This window comes from Mastigoproctus giganteus, chromosome 1 (genome assembly GCF_048544385.1).
Source record: "Mastigoproctus giganteus isolate SK-2022 chromosome 1, ASM4854438v1, whole genome shotgun sequence".
Classification (NCBI taxonomy): Eukaryota; Metazoa; Arthropoda; class Arachnida; order Uropygi; family Thelyphonidae; genus Mastigoproctus; species Mastigoproctus giganteus.
The window spans coordinates 169,471,446-169,491,628 of record NC_143575.1 but is presented as its reverse complement, the minus strand read 5'-3'; the positions used below and the strand labels follow the sequence as shown (position 1 = coordinate 169,491,628).

At 37.1% G+C, this 20,183-nt stretch overlaps 1 protein-coding gene across 12 annotated transcripts in view; it reads right to left on the bottom strand.

Moving 5' to 3' along the window:
• Positions 1-20,183, bottom strand: part of LOC150091249 (tyrosine-protein phosphatase Lar-like) — a 1,641,114-nt gene that overhangs the window by 1,048,502 nt on the left and 572,429 nt on the right. The window lies entirely within an intron of this gene.

The window sequence follows — 20,183 nt, the reverse complement described above, 5'->3', positions numbered from 1 at the left end:
AGATATTTTCCAAATATGCGACACAATCGAACTAAGCAAAGCTGACATTGATATTTTAGGGTACGAATATCTATATAATTACGAAAAAACAAAATACAAGATTTCGAATACAAGTACAGTCAGTTATTTAGCTTTTCGAAGATGCAAAAATTGATTTTTCAACACATGCGGCCAAACTGTTTTTAACTGCTTAGTCACCTTCGTATACAAGATAAGAATTAACAATTTCTGGCCCACTATGTTTCGAAAAATTAAAAAGGTCATGTAATTTGAAATACATGCGAATCGCTACAGTTCAATTTGCAGCAAAGAGCTCACAAGCAGTGGGAGTTGGGGACTCAACTCCCATTGCTTGAGTTCGGCTAAAACAGCCTCCACTAAAGAGGCCTTTAGAAATTCCGTCAGTTTCAGAAGACTCGAACCCACACCTCTCAAAAACAACTGATGAGCTGCGAAACTGCTGTACTGTTAAGGAAAAAGTCACACAAGTGATTCCATAAAGCAGGTTGATGGTCTAGTTACAAGTCGTACATCTCTGACCTTAGAAAAATTACCTGAAACTGCGTAACAGATTTCTAAACATGAAACAGTATCACCGCTACTGAAGTGATAAAAAATACATTTAGGCAACACTTAGAATGGATGATGGGAGGGGAGGGATAACGCATAATTCAATTCAACTACAAGAAGAAATTTGTTTTAACATTTTACAGAGCAAGCGCCTAATTGCTGTCCAAGTGCAAGAGACACCATATCATATCAGATAATGTTATTATAGCATCTGAAAGCTCGTAATTCCTTTTTTTCCCTCTTCTTCTTACATAAAAGTGTCGCTTTCTAGCAAAAACTCCAACTGCAATTAATAAAACGGCGGAAACACCAATCTAATTAAAAGAAATACGTACTAAGGGAGACGAAATCATAATTAATGTACAAATGCACTTCTACAATTTTAAAAAGCGAAATTTACTTAACATATAACAAAATTTTCCACGTGGTATTTGATAATTAAATTTGAGCTCTCTGGAAGTGTTAATGAATTAATTATAAAGAGTGACTCATTTTAAATGAACTAATTTCTAACTCTGCAAATCACCATCACTCCCAGCTCTAATTATAATTTAACTTATTTGAAACTTGTAAACAGCTGATACTTACCTTTTTTAATTACTGAATACTAAACATCTTTTTCAAAACACCCGTATAGGTGCATTATGGCCTCAAGAGCAACGGCTCCTGAGGCCATAATGCACCTATTTTTCTTTCATTGATGTATTTCATATTAGTGTTTTATAAGCACATTAAATTACAACACAATTACAAGTAGTGGGCAGAAAAATGAAAACAGTTGGGTACCAAGACCTTACAACATGCATGCAGACTAGGAGTTTGCCCCATTAACTAGTTGATGCAACGTGCAAATCGCTTCACAGCAACTTTCTGCTGCTAAATTAGTATTACTATTAAAGCTTTTACCCTTTATAGGACTGTTCCCACCCCGTGACGTGTACTTGTACGCGTCACGGATTGGGAACAGTGAAGCGTACTGGTACCAACTGCAGAGGATGGTTGGTTGTGTCCGGTTATTACACTGCTCGACAAAATTAACAGAACAAAATTTACAGAACATGAAGCGGGGCAAAATTTGGTGTGGTAGTGCACCATGGAATAACGATGAAATGAGGAGACGGCGAGAAACTTCGGACAGGTATAAGGGACATTTAAAGGTTACATTACAGAAGTCGACACAAGACGGTCACATGAAATCAGTACACCTCTACAAAGTCTCAGAATTAAAGGATTTGTTCTCGGTACCTCTGCGCAGTTACAGTAACTGTATCAAAAACATGAAGAGAGGTGCGTTGATTATCATTCCGCCCACACGAGAACACGCCTCTATCGCGTCCCTCTATCGCGTCCCTCTGTCCCTTTCTCTGATGGTGGAGGGACTGTGCAGTATTCCTCGTTTTCCCCACATTAAATAACGTCAAGAATGTTTCTAGGATAAAACAGAACTGTATCCCATTTGTCAGGGATTCAAGTCATATGTTTATGGCACCAGTTTCGACGAGCTGTGCGGTGGTTTGGGGTTAATGGGATACAAACCACTGGCTTCCTTATGTAGAGTCCACTCGAATTGAGCTTTCCTATCACAGTCCAGTTGGAAATATTTCACCCGTGGCCGCAGTAACCTCAAGAAACAGTTGATGACTGGACATCATACACAGGTGGGTAGTGGGCCAACAATAAACAGTCTCCTTCATCAGTTATGGACCACGCAGCTTGCTGAAAAACTTAAAACTACAGCGTTTACCAGACGACATTGCCTGGAAACGATTGATAACCAAAATAAAGATGAGTGGAGTGATCTCTTCACTTTGCTTCTGGCAGCTATGTGAGTGGCTCTGCCTTAAGAGACACGAAATCCCTGAGGATGATAGCCAACAGACTGAAAATGGCCGACAGGTTCTTACCAGCCAGAGCATTGCAGTCAATTCACAGCTGATCACATATGGGAATTAACTTTGATAAGCTTGTAGATCAGAACTACAGAAGACAAACTGCGGTGTGGTTCGCTAAGGCTACTGTTGCCTAGCAGTTTTGCGTATTTCTGTCGACAATTGTGTACGCAATTGTGTGTAATTATTTGAACAAGTGTATATCTCGCATCGGTTGTTTCAGTAGATGAGATGTTAAGCTGAACTTTTTACTACAACTGACAGGTCTCTAAACAGAAACGTAGCGATGAGACGTTCATTCTATATTTTAGCTATTCTGTTATAATTTGACTATTCTTTTATATTTCATTTTATATCAATCCTCTGGCACTTTCTGCCGTGAAGGGCATTTGTCTCATATCAATATACTACTATATTTATATTTGGAAGGACAAATAAAGATTCTTTCTTTAAAAGGAGAATGCGATTCTCGAATTCGATATCATGTGCTGTTTTAGTTTTCCCGCAGAGCAACTAAGGTTACGAATGTCATTTTATTCACTCTATAAATAACGTGTGTATTCGACCGAAGAAAAAGCATTTCTTCCAAGGGAGGACCATGCAACTGTAGCTCGAGAGCAACTAACTCGGCTACGGCGTGAAATAATCCCGTAAAAGTTTCTTGTTTTTATGGAATTCGAAAACACAGGTGTGGAAGGACAACAATCGTAACTGCTGTGATAACTGCGAGGGTCAAATATTACGAGCAAGTATGACAGCACGAGCAGACCCTTTGAACGGGGTGTAATTGCTACAGCTCATTTCAAGCTTGTCTGGAAAGTGATTTGTGGTCCTGGAAAAAATGGGAAGACTGAGCCATCGAAATACAACGTTGGTCCACAGCGTACACTCGGCAGCATTAATGTTCGATCATTAGTCCAGATTATAAAGTGCAGATGAGCAACGGTGGACTAAGGATGTATACATAATAGAAGACGTGGGTGTCATGAGCGATCAGTACCTACGAAAACTGTCAAGAATGGAGCTGCACAAAGCTGTATACTACAGCAAGAGTGATGCGCACAAACTGCTCATGACACACTTGCCACTCTCCGTCTGCGTGTCCAGTGATGCCGTGAGAAGGGGCAATGGAACACTGAGGAGAGGCACGAGAGGTCGTCCTTTTCGCAACGAACAGTTATGTGCACATGTGGCAACTACGAAGGGTAATTCTGCCCTACCTTTCGAACTACTGTATATGCAAAAACAGTTGAGAGACTCCAACTATTTTGTAGTGGTGCGGAGTGCTTTTATTTGTATGGGATCCCATCATCTCAGTAGATGGATCCTAAGCGATTATTTACTCACCACGATGCAGCATTTCCACTCCTCTGAAATGACATTTCCTGGATGATAATATTACACCTCAAAAGCCTCGCACTGTCAACGATAATGAAGATCAAGGAAAAAGTTATCGAATGCTATAGCCCCATCCCCAAATATCAATCTCTCGTTGAACATTTATGACAATTTCTGAATCGGCGTTGAATATCATATCAGTGATAGTTTCTGAAAGGACTTTATTTGTGGGCGAATAGAATGGTGCAATATCCACTATAAGACAAAAATCTGTGTCATGCCAGTACCTTCCTGATCGCACAAAGCGACCTAGCACCATAATGCCTAACTTTTAGTTAGTTTTCCGTCTTCTATTTGCGTGTAATGTATGTATTAAATAAAATGAAACTGATCGTGTAAATGCAGTTTAATAGTCGCATTTTAAAAAGAAAGAATAGAAGGCAATTGTTAGAGTGCCCAAACTTTAAAATCAGATTAGAGAATAATTAAGAACACATAAACAAAAGATAAAAATCAGTGCTAGTGGGCTCTACGATGGCAAAACTCAAACTATGTCTAAACTTGGCTAGATGGAGGGCTGATCACGTTAAATCCTTCCAGTTTTCCTTGTGGTGAGCGGTTTTTTTTTTTTTTTTTTAATCAGCAGTCTGCAGAAATGTTAAATTCTAAAAATAGCTGTGAAGCTCTAAATATTTCTTAGTCTTGTTGTTGGGTCGATTACAGATTTCGCATATTTGGGGGGGGGGGGGGGGGGGAAGAAGAAAGGAATATAATTCGCATATGTCGCGAAAATGCGTATCTAAAACTCGCAAAACCTCCTCTACTGAAAATCAAAAGTATACTTAAACTTCCCGAGGTTGCCAGACTACTCTCTGACCAAGCGTCAACACCCGAGTTTAACTTCATAATGTCTAAACCTGTGGGAACTTGGTGGTGTCACTCTAATTAGGTTATTGATTTCCGATTTGTGTGTGTACACGAACTCATATCTCTTTGGAAAAGTTAAAATAAATTCTGCTGTTGTTGACTATCCGTCAGCCTTCATTGTTGTTCGGTTATTGATAGTTTAGGACCGGTATGCCCATCGAGTAAAAAGTCCACGCGGCCAAAGAGTTTTCACCTCAATAAGTGCATACGGTAATCTCGTGAGGAGAACAGCCTAGTTTTGAAAGACAAAAAAGATAAAGAAAAGAAGACCCATGCTCGCCATTTCTTAACTCATTATTTATGTTCACTACATTACTTTCCAATGCAAGATAATAAAGTTTGGGTGAAACTGCCACTACTTAAATTTGACTTAATTCGCAACTCAATTCAAAGTTGCTCGAGGACAACTACTTCTTTAACTCCTTCCATTATTCATATTTATAATAGCAATGGGCAAAGGATATTGTAATCAATCATGTCGAAGAATCTTATTAAGCTACGAAATGTTTAAATGCGATATAAATATTATTGTCACACTTCTATATATTAGCTCCCTTAATTTAGTATAAATGAATGTATATGTTTTGCAGTGAATTTGCCTTCAGCCAACACAGTTCGTATTACTTTGTCTAAATATAGTAATAAATTTTACTTCAGTAATCCGGCAAAGATTTGTGAAAGGTAATAAAGAATGCTTTTCGTAATCTAATTACTGTAACGATGATTCTAAAAGGCACAAAGATGAACATGAATCGCAACAAGGAACTGTAGTGAGAAAAGGAAAATGGAATATCTTCTTCGCGTAGCTTTCCCCCCATATACGAGGGTTCTGAATGTGTTTCAGAACCACCATCTATGCTATGAGCAATGGATCGTTCAATTGCTATGAGCAATGGAAAAATCCATTAATAAGCTTAACTCATTAAGATTGAGAGCCGAGGGTACTGGACTACCAAATAATTCAAACGACCAAATTACCTACAATTTATTTTTATTTCCCCACTAAAAAGCACGTGTATCCACAAGCCTATTTACATGTGTTGCGGGCTGAAAAATCCGGAATAACTAGAGGAAGGGAAATCCTACTCCATCCGCTTGAGATCGGCTAACTACAGCCTATTGAAGAGAACATTAAAAATTCTTCCAGTTGTCGACGAGATTCAAACCGGGACCTCTCCAAATGTGACAAATAGTGAAGCCACTCTGTCACGGAGGACCCTGAGAGTAGGTAACTATCTCCAAGCAAAGAGAACTCCCCCTTCAAACCATGGACTAGATTTAAATCTCGGCTTTGAAATTAAAAAGTAAGGAATATCGACGCCACTACGTCATTACGAAGGTCATTCCACATTACATCATAAATTATTTTATATAGTTCAGCAGCCAACTGGGAAAATTATACTCCAGTCCAGCACATCCCCATCCTTCGAAAGGACGCTAGTTAAGCAAATATTTCTTGTTAAGTCAAGTTTGTAAGTAGTTTTCAGTCTACGAAGAAAGTTGGGAAGAAGTCTATGGTATGGCTAGGATCGACCAACGCAGTACTGTTTTATACCTGTTAAAAATGGAAGAAGTGCACAGAAGAAGTGAAAGAAATAACATGAGAGAGTTAATGCTTACGTACAGCGATTAGCAATACGTTCTTTTAACAGTGACAAAAGCATGGAATTTATAACAAAACGATTGCACATTACCATAACAGGAAGTTGTATCCATTTTAAATAGATAAGCCCAACTGCTCATGTAACGCTTAATTTCAGATTATTTTACAGAATTATTGCAACCTACCTGCTACCACCCAATTCAAACTCATACTTGACCAACAGCTTCCGTTGTGAGCTTGTGTATGAAGACCATAAAAATTTCGGAAACATTTCCATTAAACATAGCGGCGGGAATCCAACGAATGAGAGTGGACTACAGTAGCACCTCTTTCCAGCTGGACACGTGTGCTATAAATCCGAAAGTGAACATGAGATAAAAATTCTCTTCGAGATTTTGTTATATTTCTGTGAGAAAGTACCAAGTACATCTTTGAACTATGGCTGGATGTTTTTATAGCACACTTCCATGATTTAGAAAGGTTCCACACCATTTCAATGAATAACTAATGTGCATTTTAACAGCGAATGGAAAAATCTTGTAAGGAATGCTTGGTTAAAGTATAAACTGGAGGTCGTGGTAGAATGAAACCTGCAAAGAAACTGTTAGGTATGAAAAAAATACTAATACACTGCTATTTACTCTAAAAATAGAAAAAAAAAAAAAAGCAGCGTGTATACTATGTACGCACGAAAGATGTTTTATTTTGTGTGAAAACATCCTTGGCTTGGACTGAGTTAGCGTGTCATTTACGAAGTGACACCATTTGCGTCATTTCCGTCTCGCATTTTCCATACCAATAGGTTTTAGTTCAGTCCGAAATATTTAGTATGGGCGATCTAATGATTTATGCTCACGCCCGCTACTTCACTGAATCAACATTAGTGACTGAGTTAGCGTCACTTATGATATGACGTCATTTCCGCATCGCGTTTTCGTTACCAATCGGTTTTACTTCAGTCCGAAAAATTTAGGAGCCGCCAAAGATGTTTTCATATCTAAATATAGAAGAACCCCCTTTAGAAGTAATCGACAAGAGAGGGACAAGGGTTACTTTATTCCTTGATCAATTTACATCAGCAGAATTCTATGTTTATTAATTTTTGTTTCCATAATATTGCTTGTTTCTTGACAAGCTACCAAGTTACTTACATCCATTGGACATGTTATTGTACGTAAATCTTCGTGTGAAATGCAATGACGAGTTTTGAAGGTTTTTGTGAAACCCAAATGACTAAGTAAAAACTAGAAACCAATTGTAAACATTTTAATTTCAACAAAATAAAATCAGTGTAAGTATCAATGCATAATAACAGCTTACAGAATTAATTAGAACTGCAAAGAAGAGATTTGCATGAGGTTCCTGTTAGAAATTATCTCCAAAATTCTAGTCAGTGATTAGCTGGAAAAAGTTCTACATTTATGCAAAGAAATAGTTCAGAGAAGCTGAAAATTTTCAATAGGAAAACTCGAGCGAACAGGTTTTTTCCCTCCTCATTTTTGGGTAAACAGGGGACAGTAGTATCATCTACTCGCTGAAATTTCGAACGGAAGTCTGAATACAGTGCAGTTTTAATAGAATTGTGAATTATTCATACGCAGCAGTGTTTCAAGAAAGGACAGGCGCAACTCAATTGATAACCATAGTTAAAAAAAAATATATCCTAAGCCTCGGTTTTCCAGAACAGGTCTTCAATCCCCAAGAGCTTCATTCTAATTATCTTTCATTTTATGTAGTTAAGTATGCAGTTCACCAAAAACAAAAATCCAGGATTATTTACTTCCCAAAATGAGTATTAAAGTGAGGAAAACGATTTTTTTTTCGTCTTAGGTGAATTGATTTTTTTTTTTTTTTTTTTTCGCAGCGGTTATTTTGACTAGAAATTCATCTTCTTTAACCTTTGTTTTTGTACGTGTAACGCAATTAAAAAATATATAGTTACTGCGCAGAATCAAGGCATATAATTCAAAAGAAGGAAGGAAACTTCCGTTACTTAAAAGAATTAAAGCTAATATCATTTGTGTATTCTGATTCGGTTTAGAACGTTCTTGCTTTTTGTTTGAAATGAAAGTTTGCTAAACGAGAGTTCATTAAAAAATAAACAAACTGGGTACATTAATTTGTTACAAAGATCAACTCAGTGCAATAAAAGAAGAGGAAAGAATGTCGCGTCGGCGCTCTAGAACAAATAACCAAGTATTACTAATAACCGTTAAGCCAAATACCAACAAATGGAAAACATTTGCTTTCTATTTACACATAAAACCTCCCCCATAAAGTCAGAGTTCGTTCAAAATAATAAAAAATTTATTTTTTTGAAGGTTTTGACATTTAAGATAAGGCTACGTACAGACGCCCACTCTCTTTTGTGGTTCAAGCTTCTGCTAAAAATCGGAGGTGTTATTGGGTAAAAAAAATTTGGGAGTACAAAGCGAGTATTGGCTGTATAAACTGGTTTAAAGCCATGTTTGCAAGTTTAAGTCGCAAAACTTAATATTAACGAATAAAGATGCATCCTACGATGGAATAAAAGAGTAAACAGAAGTTGGTTTTACTTGAAAAAGAAATTCCACGAGTCAAATATCACTGTGGGTGTGAGCACTGATGATCACGTCACACCCACGTTCGTTTTCGTTTATGCTCAGTATATTAAAGTTATGCAAAGCATCAAATTGCTTTAAAAAGCAGTAAACCATCAAAAATCGTAATCAATCTATTCAAAGTTTCAAAACACATGCTGCAGTAACTCCACGACTCACTTCAATGCAAAATATCGATTACTAACGTGCTGAGTACAATCGAAGAGAAGAAAACAGATTAGAAAAAGGAACAGGAAATGAATATGAAGTCGAGCACTCGTGGAATACGAAGCGAATACCGGTTGGGTTGTTTCAGGTAAGCGCTGAGGAAACTAAAATCATGTCTGAAAATTTCGCGTATTCTAAGCATTCACAGAGAAAAACCTACAGGGAACTCTATACGCTACAGTTAAGCAACGAAACTTTAGTATTTTTTTTTTTTTCTTTAAGAAACAAAAAACCATAAGAAAATATACTATCAATGTAGTTATTTTAAATCGGATTAACAATAATAAGGCTAATTCCAAACTGTAAATAAACTTTATGCGACACTTTCGGGGATGTGAGGAAGCGACCATAGCTTTGAAAGCAGTTTGCAGGAGCAACACAATCGACGGCCTCCAGCGTTCTCACAACATGAATCCTCTCCGATGTGAAGGTTTCACGGACGCGCGCACAAAACTGTGTGCGCGTGTGATAGAAAGATAACTCCAGTTATCTTTCCATTGTAGCATTGTAGTCCTTATATAGATATCTTAAATTACAATATAAAACCTCATACCTTTATTGCAGAACTGTAATTCTCTCAACGCTCAATCGAGTATAAATGTATTCTTATGTGAATTAGCGTACCATGTTAATTAAATCAATTAATGATTTTAAAAAAAAGCTACGTATTAAAATCATCGTGTATTCAATACTCATACCCAACCTAGCGCATCTAGAAGATTCGCCGAAAGTTGACAGCCATCAACCCCCCAAACCAACCAATATGGTATGCTAATATGAGAATTGAAATCGTCTTGATAATCTTGAGCACCACGAGATAACTATACATCAATTTACAAACAATTTAAACTTTAAAATTGTCTAAAACTTCTTTCAAGGGACTAACTTATTCGGATCGTCTCCGTGTTGACAAAGAAGTCAAAAGTGGATCGCGAATTATATCCCCCTTGTTTTATACAATCCATTTTTGACTTCTTATGAACATGGAGACGATCCGAATAAGTTAGTCCCTTGAAAGAAGTTTTAGACAATTTTAAAGTTTAAATTGTTTGTAAATTGATGTATAGTTATCTCGTGGTGTCAAGATTATCAAGACGATTTCAATTCTCATATTAGCATACCATATTGGTTTGTTTGGGGGACTGATGGCTGTCGACTTTCGGCAAATCTTCTCGATGCGCTAGGTTGGATGAGTATTGAATACATGATGATTTTAATACGTAGCTTTCTTTAAAAAAAAATCAAATTTATTTAATTAACATGGTACGCTAACTCACATGAGAATACATTTACACGCGATTGAGTGTTGAGAGAATTACGGTCCCACAATAAAGGTATGAGGTTTTCTCTTGTAATTTAATATTAATAGGACATATTGAGCTTACGGATAATGTATGTCAGATAATGTATGTTCATTTAAGTTTCTTCCTCTTCATCTCTGCTAAGCACAATCAAACGAGAACCTTTTCTCTGTTGCAAAATATCCTCACCTTCTGACTTTCTTCTGCAGCATCTATATTTCATGTATCTTCTGGCCTCTCTTTAAAAAATTAGAGATCTGGGTTACTTCGCTTTTGCTTGATAGATCTTTGTAAATTTCATGGTTTGGAGCTACGCATTTTTGAAGCTCCTTTTTGAACTTTATGCTCCTTTCAATCAAAGGATTTGCATTCAAAAAATGTTCTAATTGCTCGGCTAAGTTTATGCCTTTCCGTGTCCTTTTAAGTATAAAATTTGGAAATTCAGAATTTATCTGCGCTGTCATCCTCTGAATTTATTTGGTTTAACTCCGATGCCATTTCCACCAAATCCCTTTCGCTAGCCTCTTTTTTTCTACCAGTAATTCTTAAACGTCTTCAGCAGTCATATCATCAAAACCTTCCCCACCTACTGACTTAGCAAGTTCTACTATCGCACCGATTCTGTTTTCTGCAGGTTCAACCATATTTCCTGAATGAACTGACTCTTGCCATACATTTTTCCAGCCCGCACGTGTTGACGGTTTTACTTCTTTGAGCAATAAATCTATGATTCCGAAACAATCCATAATTAAGAAATGTTTCCATGCCTCCATCATTTCAATAGATTCGGAATCAATTTTTTTCAAAATCCACTGTAACGGTTTTCTGATGTAATGAGTGTTAAAGGTAGATATAATATCTTGATCTTGAACATTTCTTGATCATTTCTTCAACGTTTTGGATGACCTGGCACCTTACTCAATAGTAATAAAACTTTGAAATCAAGATTTTTCCGCTTTAGATAGTTATCCACAGCTGGCAACGAAACAGTTTAGAAATCATTCTTTAAATAAATCGGCAATTACCCAAATTATGCCCAAGTTCCTTAGGCATAAGGCTGGAATTTAATTCACAACAAAAAAAATAAAAAAAATTATATATATATATATATATATATATATATATATATATATATATATATATATATATATATATAATATTGTATTAAAGAGTAAAAACAGAAAACATCAGAGAGTTAAATAAACTGGATATGGCAAATGCACCGAAGCGCGCAAAGCAGCAGCAACGGATGCAAATGTAAATATATGTATATTATAATTAATATGATAAATAAAAGTAAAGATGGCAGTTCGAAACTCCGGAAAGCTTAAAAAATTACACCAAAACGTCAAAAGAAAGTTACGATTAGCCTACATCAGATAAAGGCGGGAAAAATTTGCTAAAAACAGTACTCCGAAACGGGGTGTATATATATATATATAAAATATTTCAATACGGTTCTTAAGGACAAAATTTTGTAATACATACCCGGAAATTTTATAAACGATCAAATAAAAACCAAAATAACCTTACAAAAACCTTAGAAGTCACAAATTTTTATGGTCTCAAAGAAGCACAAGTTCAATAGCACAGAACCCAACATGGAGATTTCCAAACAAAATAAAATACGGGAATTTCCCAAATAATTATTTATTCGTTTTTTTTTTTTTTTGCACAGCGACTAGCGAGTCAACAGCGAGGATTCACAAAAGGCAATGCAAATGCTGATAATTACATCCAACATAACAGCAGGATTTCCCCCGCACAAAAGTTCAAAAACACCGTGTTGTGCGAGGTTGCCGCAATTCTCTAATCGCTGGACTGTAAGCAACTTTGCCTGACAGCCTCACAAAATTCCACTCCAAAAAATTCATATAAGAATGAATTTTTCCTACACCACTTAATTATTGTACTCTGTCTCGACTGAAATGAGCCCGGTTAGTACTTGGGAGGGTGACCTCCCAAGTACTAACCTGGGAATACCGGGTGTAGTTGGCTTTTCATTCTAGGGCTTCACATCTGATTAGTATGGGCTTGGCACACCCAGGGTCCTGAGCTGGATATCATCATTTTTCTCTTTCTTGGTGATTCCTTTCTACTCTTTCTCGGTAACTTTTTTTGGCTGGTGCAGCATGAACCTCAGGCTTCCTTGTACCATATGGCTAATAATAATAATAATAATAAAATATCATGGGCTTCCTATATCCGTACTTAAAGGATGGTAAATCAAAATCTTTAAGTGTCCTAACGTGGAAGATTAGAATTGCCTGAAACGACCTTTCAAACACAAAGCGTATATTAACTAGCCGCTATTCAATCTAGGATTAGTGCTCGGAATAACGTCTGTTGTCCTGCTGTTGCAGTTAGATATACAGCCCAAGTCTACATTAAACAGATTACAAGCTATTTTATGATGTACGTATGTCTACAATAGCCAAACAAGAGATGCTGTTCCAGGCACGCTATGCTCACTTTGAATTGTAGTTAATAAACGTTTTGTATTTGAACGTGGAATATAGTCAAAGTTTGCATTATTACCTGAGTGTATTCTGAATATGTGTACGACTGACCGTATTTCGCAGGTAGCGTTCGTAATCACGTATGTTCCACGTTCAAATACAAAACGTTTATTAACTACAGGATCTCTTATTTCACTAAAAAGACCTCGACAACCGGGATTCAATTCCATGACACAATTAAGCATGCCGAACTAGAATAAAACAAACTTCCAAGAAATTCGATAAAACGAAAACTCTACTGTAAGAGTTTTAATATACAACAAAATACACGATAAAGGAGTTAAAAACAAACATTAGAAAATCCCACTGCAGCTGGAAAAAAATATATAAATAAAAAAAATCAGAGGCGCCAAAAATCATAGTCACGCTACTGGGTGGAATAACTCGCATACTGAGTTAATGGTTTCCACATGCATTAACATTTTATCGAAAGAGCATTTCTTTCTCTTCCTTCGGCTGAGACCATTGCAATTTCTCTTTCTGACCATTGCCAGTCAAAACATGTAAAAAACGAGGGTAATGAAGCGTCACTACGCCACATTCAGATCTTAACTTTACTGATGCTTAAAGACAAGCTTTCAATTACATTAAAAACTTATTCTTGGGGACAACGTAGAAATTAAGTAGCAAATCCGGCTTAACAGTTAATGTCTCTGAGGTACGGGGGGGAAAAATTTGACGTCTCGAATTGAAAGCAAAAGTCGTTCCCTATAAATAGGGATTTAATTCCAAAACAGTTTAGAAGAGCTCAAGATCCGTCAAAACATGGGAATAAAATCTTGAATTTTCTTGGTACCATTATTGATTGCATTAGTTTGAATTGTACAGCAAGATTTCTCAGACATTTTCAATAAATTTAAAACATCAGTTAAATTGACAGGGATCTGTAGATATAATAATATTCTTATTTAAGCAGGGCATCGTTTTAACAGTTTATTTTCATTGAATGAACATAATGATATTCACAAAGGCGCACTGATAGTTACCCTATTACACTGAATTTAAATCCTTGTTAATAGGTTAAAACAAATCAAATGTAAGAATTGATAAGAGCAAACCAGATATCAAACAAAAATAAAATGATTATTCATTGACATTATTATTCTTATACTAAAGTAAAAAAAAACTTCCAAGTATTGGGAGGAGTTTGGTGGAGAGTTGCAATTCAGGAGGGTCGAAGGCAATTTTGAGGAAAGGTACAATATATTGCACCAGTTTTGTAGAATGCGAAATCTCTCGTTTTAAAATATATGCTACTCAGAGTGAAGCTCTTTTATGCATTGGCTTTACGATGGGATAACTAGATAAACCATCGGGTTGCTTCAGTTGTTTAAACCTACGTGGTGACTTTTGAAATTTTTTACAGGAAAAGTTCTCGTTCACTAAGAACTATTCGATATAGCCACGGTCGTGTAATTTTTGTACGAGAACTCGGTTTTTTTACCTTTTCATAAATGCTCCTTCAAAGACGATTTAGTACCAACATAAATCGGCCTGTGAATTGGCGTAATGTGGCCTAAGACCGCTGATATAAACTGCAGCTATTATGAACTCACTGCAGATGGACGCCCTCTCAATGTTGAGGGAATGGACCATAATCTGCCACGCTGGTGCAGTGTAGGTTGGCAGATCGAACGTATTTTTAGTAGTCAGGGGCTTGAACCCCGGTCTACTCGAAGAGCGTGTGCTACTGCATTCCTGACCACTCGACTACGGACCTGATATGCTGAACGCTAACTGAGTACCTTCTGTTCTTCCGTAGATGAATACAGTTTTAGTTCACGGTCGTGAGTATATCAGGCATATACTCATCTATCAGTTATTTTATTTATTTATTATTTTTTTTTTTAAACACAGAAACAATCTCTAGGCATTTTAACAAGTTCGCCTTTGGCATCTCAGGACCAATTCCTTGGAGAAATGCGACGAATGGATGTCATTAAAACACACTATAAAAACTGAGCTGCATCATTATTGATTGTTAATTTGCTTTCATCTAACACGAACGAAACTAATAAAATTATCTTATTGGAGAATTATGTAGGAAAGATACAGTGGTAACTAAGAAATTAGTATCGTCTTATTCGTACATCCATATTTATGACGCTAATGTGCATTTATTTTATTTTATTTTCTTTGCTTCTGCGCAAGAAGTGAGCGGAGTACAATTCCGGTGTCCTAAATACAGGAGTAATTTTCCTAAATTCTCTAATAAATAGCCTCTATCTTTTTGTCGTACTGTGTGCCGCAGGAATTACCTTAATGGGGTCTTCAAGTATTCACTTTGATTAATTAGGTTACTGAGTAATGGTGATGCTAATCAAGACAAAGTGTTGTGTCCATCCTTGGTGAAGAGGCGGACCATGTACGCTCAAGAAAATCTATCGACAAAAAGCCATAGTGTCGTTAACACTCTGTTTCACGAGGGGAGTAACTACACAAGTACAAAAAGATGGAAGTAATTAATTCTTCTCTCACTTCTTTAAGCCAGCCACTGCCGCAACCTGAAATTTTACTCATGTTTCTGTTCACGAGCCCTAGAAAAATGCACGCTTAAAAAGCCAAATCGTAGAACAAGATGGGGAACAAAGGACACTCAACACGGTTTATTTTTGTGTTATAAAGAGCCATTCAGGGTTTAATGGAGAAACCTGAACAGAGAGTGACTGGCAGTTTCTAATTACTTGGGTAGGATTAAGTGTGCGATTCTTTATCTCTCGGAAAGAAACCTCATCTCGCTCTTACACTGTCCAACAATTATACAGTAATCTATAAATATAATTCAAGTTCGCCCTGCAATCTCACTTTCTATTAGTTAAACGGTACGAGAAAAGATCAACAACTGCCTGTTTAATTTCCTGGATTTGCACTATTTACCAGCATTGCTTTAAAGTTTATTTTTTTACTTCAGACTGAGGTTCAGTATTTAAATTCAGTGAAAAGTCACCCCTGAACACTTTACTTGTTAACGCATAAGATGAAAGCAGATATTATAATCCTATTATCGTGCACCAAAATTATAAACACACACGCACACTACATTCACAAGAGATCTTCGTAGCCGAGAGACTCAACTCGCGCCATGTACCAGGTGACCAAACTTTTTAACATGCGCTTATTTCTAGTTTAAAGAGCAAAATCAAAATATTTCTCAATGGCTGACAGTAATTTTCGCAGATAACGATCTTTCATTCCTTCTGATAATTTGTAGTGTTTGTAATAGCTCGAATGAACGCATTGAAGCGACCCAAATAAATGCTAGTCTTCGATTTGAACCAGATTTCTCAACGAAAACTGTTAGGTTTTGCTTAAAATTTTTCTTGAATAGCCGGGTTTCACCCATTCCCTAAAATCCCACAAGACTCTCCCTTCTCCCCTATAATTAAGCCCTAAATAGGATTAATTTAAATCGTTTTAGGCATTATAGTTATTCGCAGAACTCCTATATGGAAAACAGTGTATATATGGTTTAAAGAATATCCAAAGAAGGTCAGCAACCCAACACGGAATAGGAGGTCATTGAAATTTACGAGTCCCAAATAGCGCTAGATTAGTATTTCAAAAATAATTTCAAGTATGCGTTTATCCGCACTAAACACAATTCACAGGAATGACAAAATCAAAAACAATATTAAATCAAAACCGAAAAATGGCATAAATATTTTCAGAAGGGAATATTAAATTAGTACGCAATAAGACCAGAAGAACCAAATCTTCAATAAATGCGTAATCTGTACTTAATATAAACTTCAGAAAATGGAATTTTGATAGGTCTTAAGATAAGAAAGTGACGTTATTACGAGCAACGAAGTCAAGCACCAACAGAATAAGGGATTAAACAGTGGCGAGTATTTCTACACATCCCGGATCATATTTTTCCATCCGAGTGATTACGCGAGTAATAACTTTTGCAAGCGTCCAGGATAACAGCCGTGTAATGACAGGAGATAGGAGGAGCTCCTGCTAGTGGCGATCATACTGTCCTACCAAGTTGCCTAGTATCTCTAGTACAGAGTCTGTGACCAACTTCATCAGCAAGGGGGCACCTTTCAACGAGCTTGTCAAGCTGTCACGGCTTCCGATAACACTTTAAGGACGAAACCATGTACAACCGGCTGCAGCCGTCACGGTGGGACAAGACGCTCCGAAACCCCCTGTAGCTTGCTATGACATTCCGGAAGCTTGCTTCCCACACAAAACGACAGCACCGTTTTGCAAAACGTCAGGCCGCTGCGATCAATGACTGACTAAGCTATAAATATGAAGTGTTTGTTTTGGAATACGCCGTAGCTCAAATTCTTAAAATAAAATGGAGGAAAGAACGCAGCCTTCTAGTCCCCTCCCTACACTATTTGAAGTAAGATATGGAAGAGAGGTAATGCCGCATGAAACACCAAAGTTACGCACTACATTGAAAGTGTTTTAATCAGTAAATCTTGCATTTGACAGCATCTCATTTGAGCTTATCAAGCAAAAATTGTCAAATAGAATTATTTGAGAATCCAGCTGGCTAAGAAATTAAATGTACAGCATCTATAAATGGTGGGCACGATTTGGATTAGACTTTGGCAATAGCGATCAGTGTCACTGGATAAAATACTTATCAAGAATGTTTAAAAGATATATTTTCGATATTTCGCACCTCTATCTTTCATTAATAAAACAGGAAATGTCATTCTTTCTCTACCTTTCATTAATAGAGCAAAAAATTTCAAAATACGAGATCGTCAAGAAACTGCGTTCCCATAAACATGAAAATAATGCAGAACTTTAATATGATAAAAATTCTTTAGGCAACTTGGATGGCAAACCAAGTATGTGATTGCCTCGTTATGGGTCTTCACTTATTGAATGGAAATCATGGGCCAGCGGGATCGCATTATTAAACCAACCAGAAGTCTACTTTTTTTTATAGCATGTCAGAGTTTGCAAGGGAATCAAATGTCCTTGTTATAACTCTCACCAAGGATCTCATCCGTATCAAGGTCATGACAGGAAGAAGCGAACAGCGAGTAGAGACCACAATTTTCAAAACAATCTCGGTGGTTGAAAGAAAAGTGAGGACAGGAGATCAATTTTGGGGAAGGTTTTTTTTAAGGGGGGGGAAGCTCTATTAACTGAAGAGACAGCTATTTGCTTTTGGATATGAATGCATTATGGGAAGTTTAAGGAGCATATCTTGGAAGTCACACACATTCCAGATGAGGAGCATTGCAAAAGGAAAGATGCCAAAATGGATAGGAGAGCTGAAAGGTTTAATTAAGGAAAAGAAAACAGCAACTTAAGACAATCTACCGCTAGACGCCAATTCATGTGACGATTATAAGAACATTTGCAAAAAAGCCCTGTTTCTTGTTTGTTTGGACTTAACGGTGCAAGGGCAGCAGGAGCCCTAATGCGACTAATCTATGATGAAATATGGTTTCGTAAAGGGTTTGTGACTAGAACTTAAACGTGAATTATATCGTTATCAGTGTGAGATAGGTGAATATTTTTGCCACATACTGTATGTCAGCTAATAATTAGGCTAATATGAGAGCCGTGCTGATGGTAGAAATCGAGCCAAAGGTAGTCTTGTCGATCTCTTTCAGAAATCAACAGCTATCGTTGGCTTCTGTGTATGGGACAGACAATAAATATACGCTGAACTGTGTTTGCAGGTTGAGCATTCTGGCGGATCGGTGGCCGTAAGAAGATGAATTAGGAGGATGTGGCCTTTCGGATGTTTAGGCAGTATAACTGCTTCTTATCTATTCGAACCCTAGATGCAAAAATCTTTCTTTATTCTGAATAACGTTTTTCGTGTTTCTAAACTTGTTCTCATTTTTCTGCGCATCGTAGCTTCATAATAAAGTTGTAATCTGAGAATGTACTGAAAGAAAGATCAATCAGGTTTAACTGCAGTTTTGGTAGCCAAGTCTGCATGCTCGTTTCGCAAGATACGTGTTGTGTATGACTACAAAATGCGATGTTCTCATTTAACATTTCCAGGATCTCTCTCTCGGAGATGTATTAAGTAAGTCAGTATGAATGACAGTGACCGGTATGGTTGTTCATTGTGAGGTTTAGAGATGTGCAAATCGCACAGAGTTCCGCAGTAAAGCTACCACATTCACAGTTGGAAGTTTCTTAGCTATGGCGTTGTTGGGAAAAAATGCAGCTACACCAACATGCCACTCAGTTTTGGATCCACTTGTATACACAAGTGAATTGTGCATATTGGGCCGTTAGCGATGCACACAATTATAATATGCTTGGTCGGGAAAGGTATTTTTTCCATCGATAAGAGTAATATACTATATGTCGGGATACATCACGTTGCTAATTAAAACTTTACAGAATTTACCCATTAATCAAAGGCTGAATGATGGATAAGCTCTGTATAGATTTTCCCATTTTGGGGAGAAAAAGAAATTTCAAGTTGGGTGATTTAGTTGTCCTGTAAATTTCACTGATAGTTTATTAAATAGTCAGTACAGATGTAAGGGAGGTTCACTGGCTTCATAGTGGAGGCTCTGGATTTTCGATGTACGATACGTCCCCAGTGAAAGGCAAACATCACTGTGGATCCTAAGGCATTCAAGTCTAGCAGAGTTATAGACTATACAGCCATCATCTCTTGTCTTAACCGTATTAATACATGACAAGGCTCAGAAATGTAAACCGGACAGTTTTCCATGCTGGGGCAGACAGCGCACAAAACGTTTAGTTTTTTCAGGCATATGATTCGGAGGTTTTTTATGTGTTTCAGGGAGTAAGCGTTTTGTCAAATATTACACCTAGAAAGCGTACGCACTAGAAACTAAAGAAAATATTAGATTGTCCAGTAGAAGTTTTGGGCGTACATTACGTTTCCCACAATAATGCATCCCAACAGCCTTTTGAAGCAGAAGCCATCGTTTCCAGTACATGTAATAATTTTGTTGACGGCTCCTTGCGAGCGTCTTTCAACCATTCGCATATTAAAGGAATGGCAGAAAACACTGAGGTCATCGGCATATAGAGTGGTTGGCACTGTTTGTAGTAGACCCTGCGTTGTTCAGTTCAGTTTTATGTTAAAATAAAGTAGCACTGAGTACTGAGCCTTGTGGGATCCCATCCTCCTGACTAAGTTCACTAGATAAATAGTTATGAAATTGAACATGAAGAGGGGAGGAATGATTCTATGGGGGGAAGGGAGGGAGGGAGAGAGAGAGACAGTTAAAATCTTCATAGTTTCAGATAGGTGG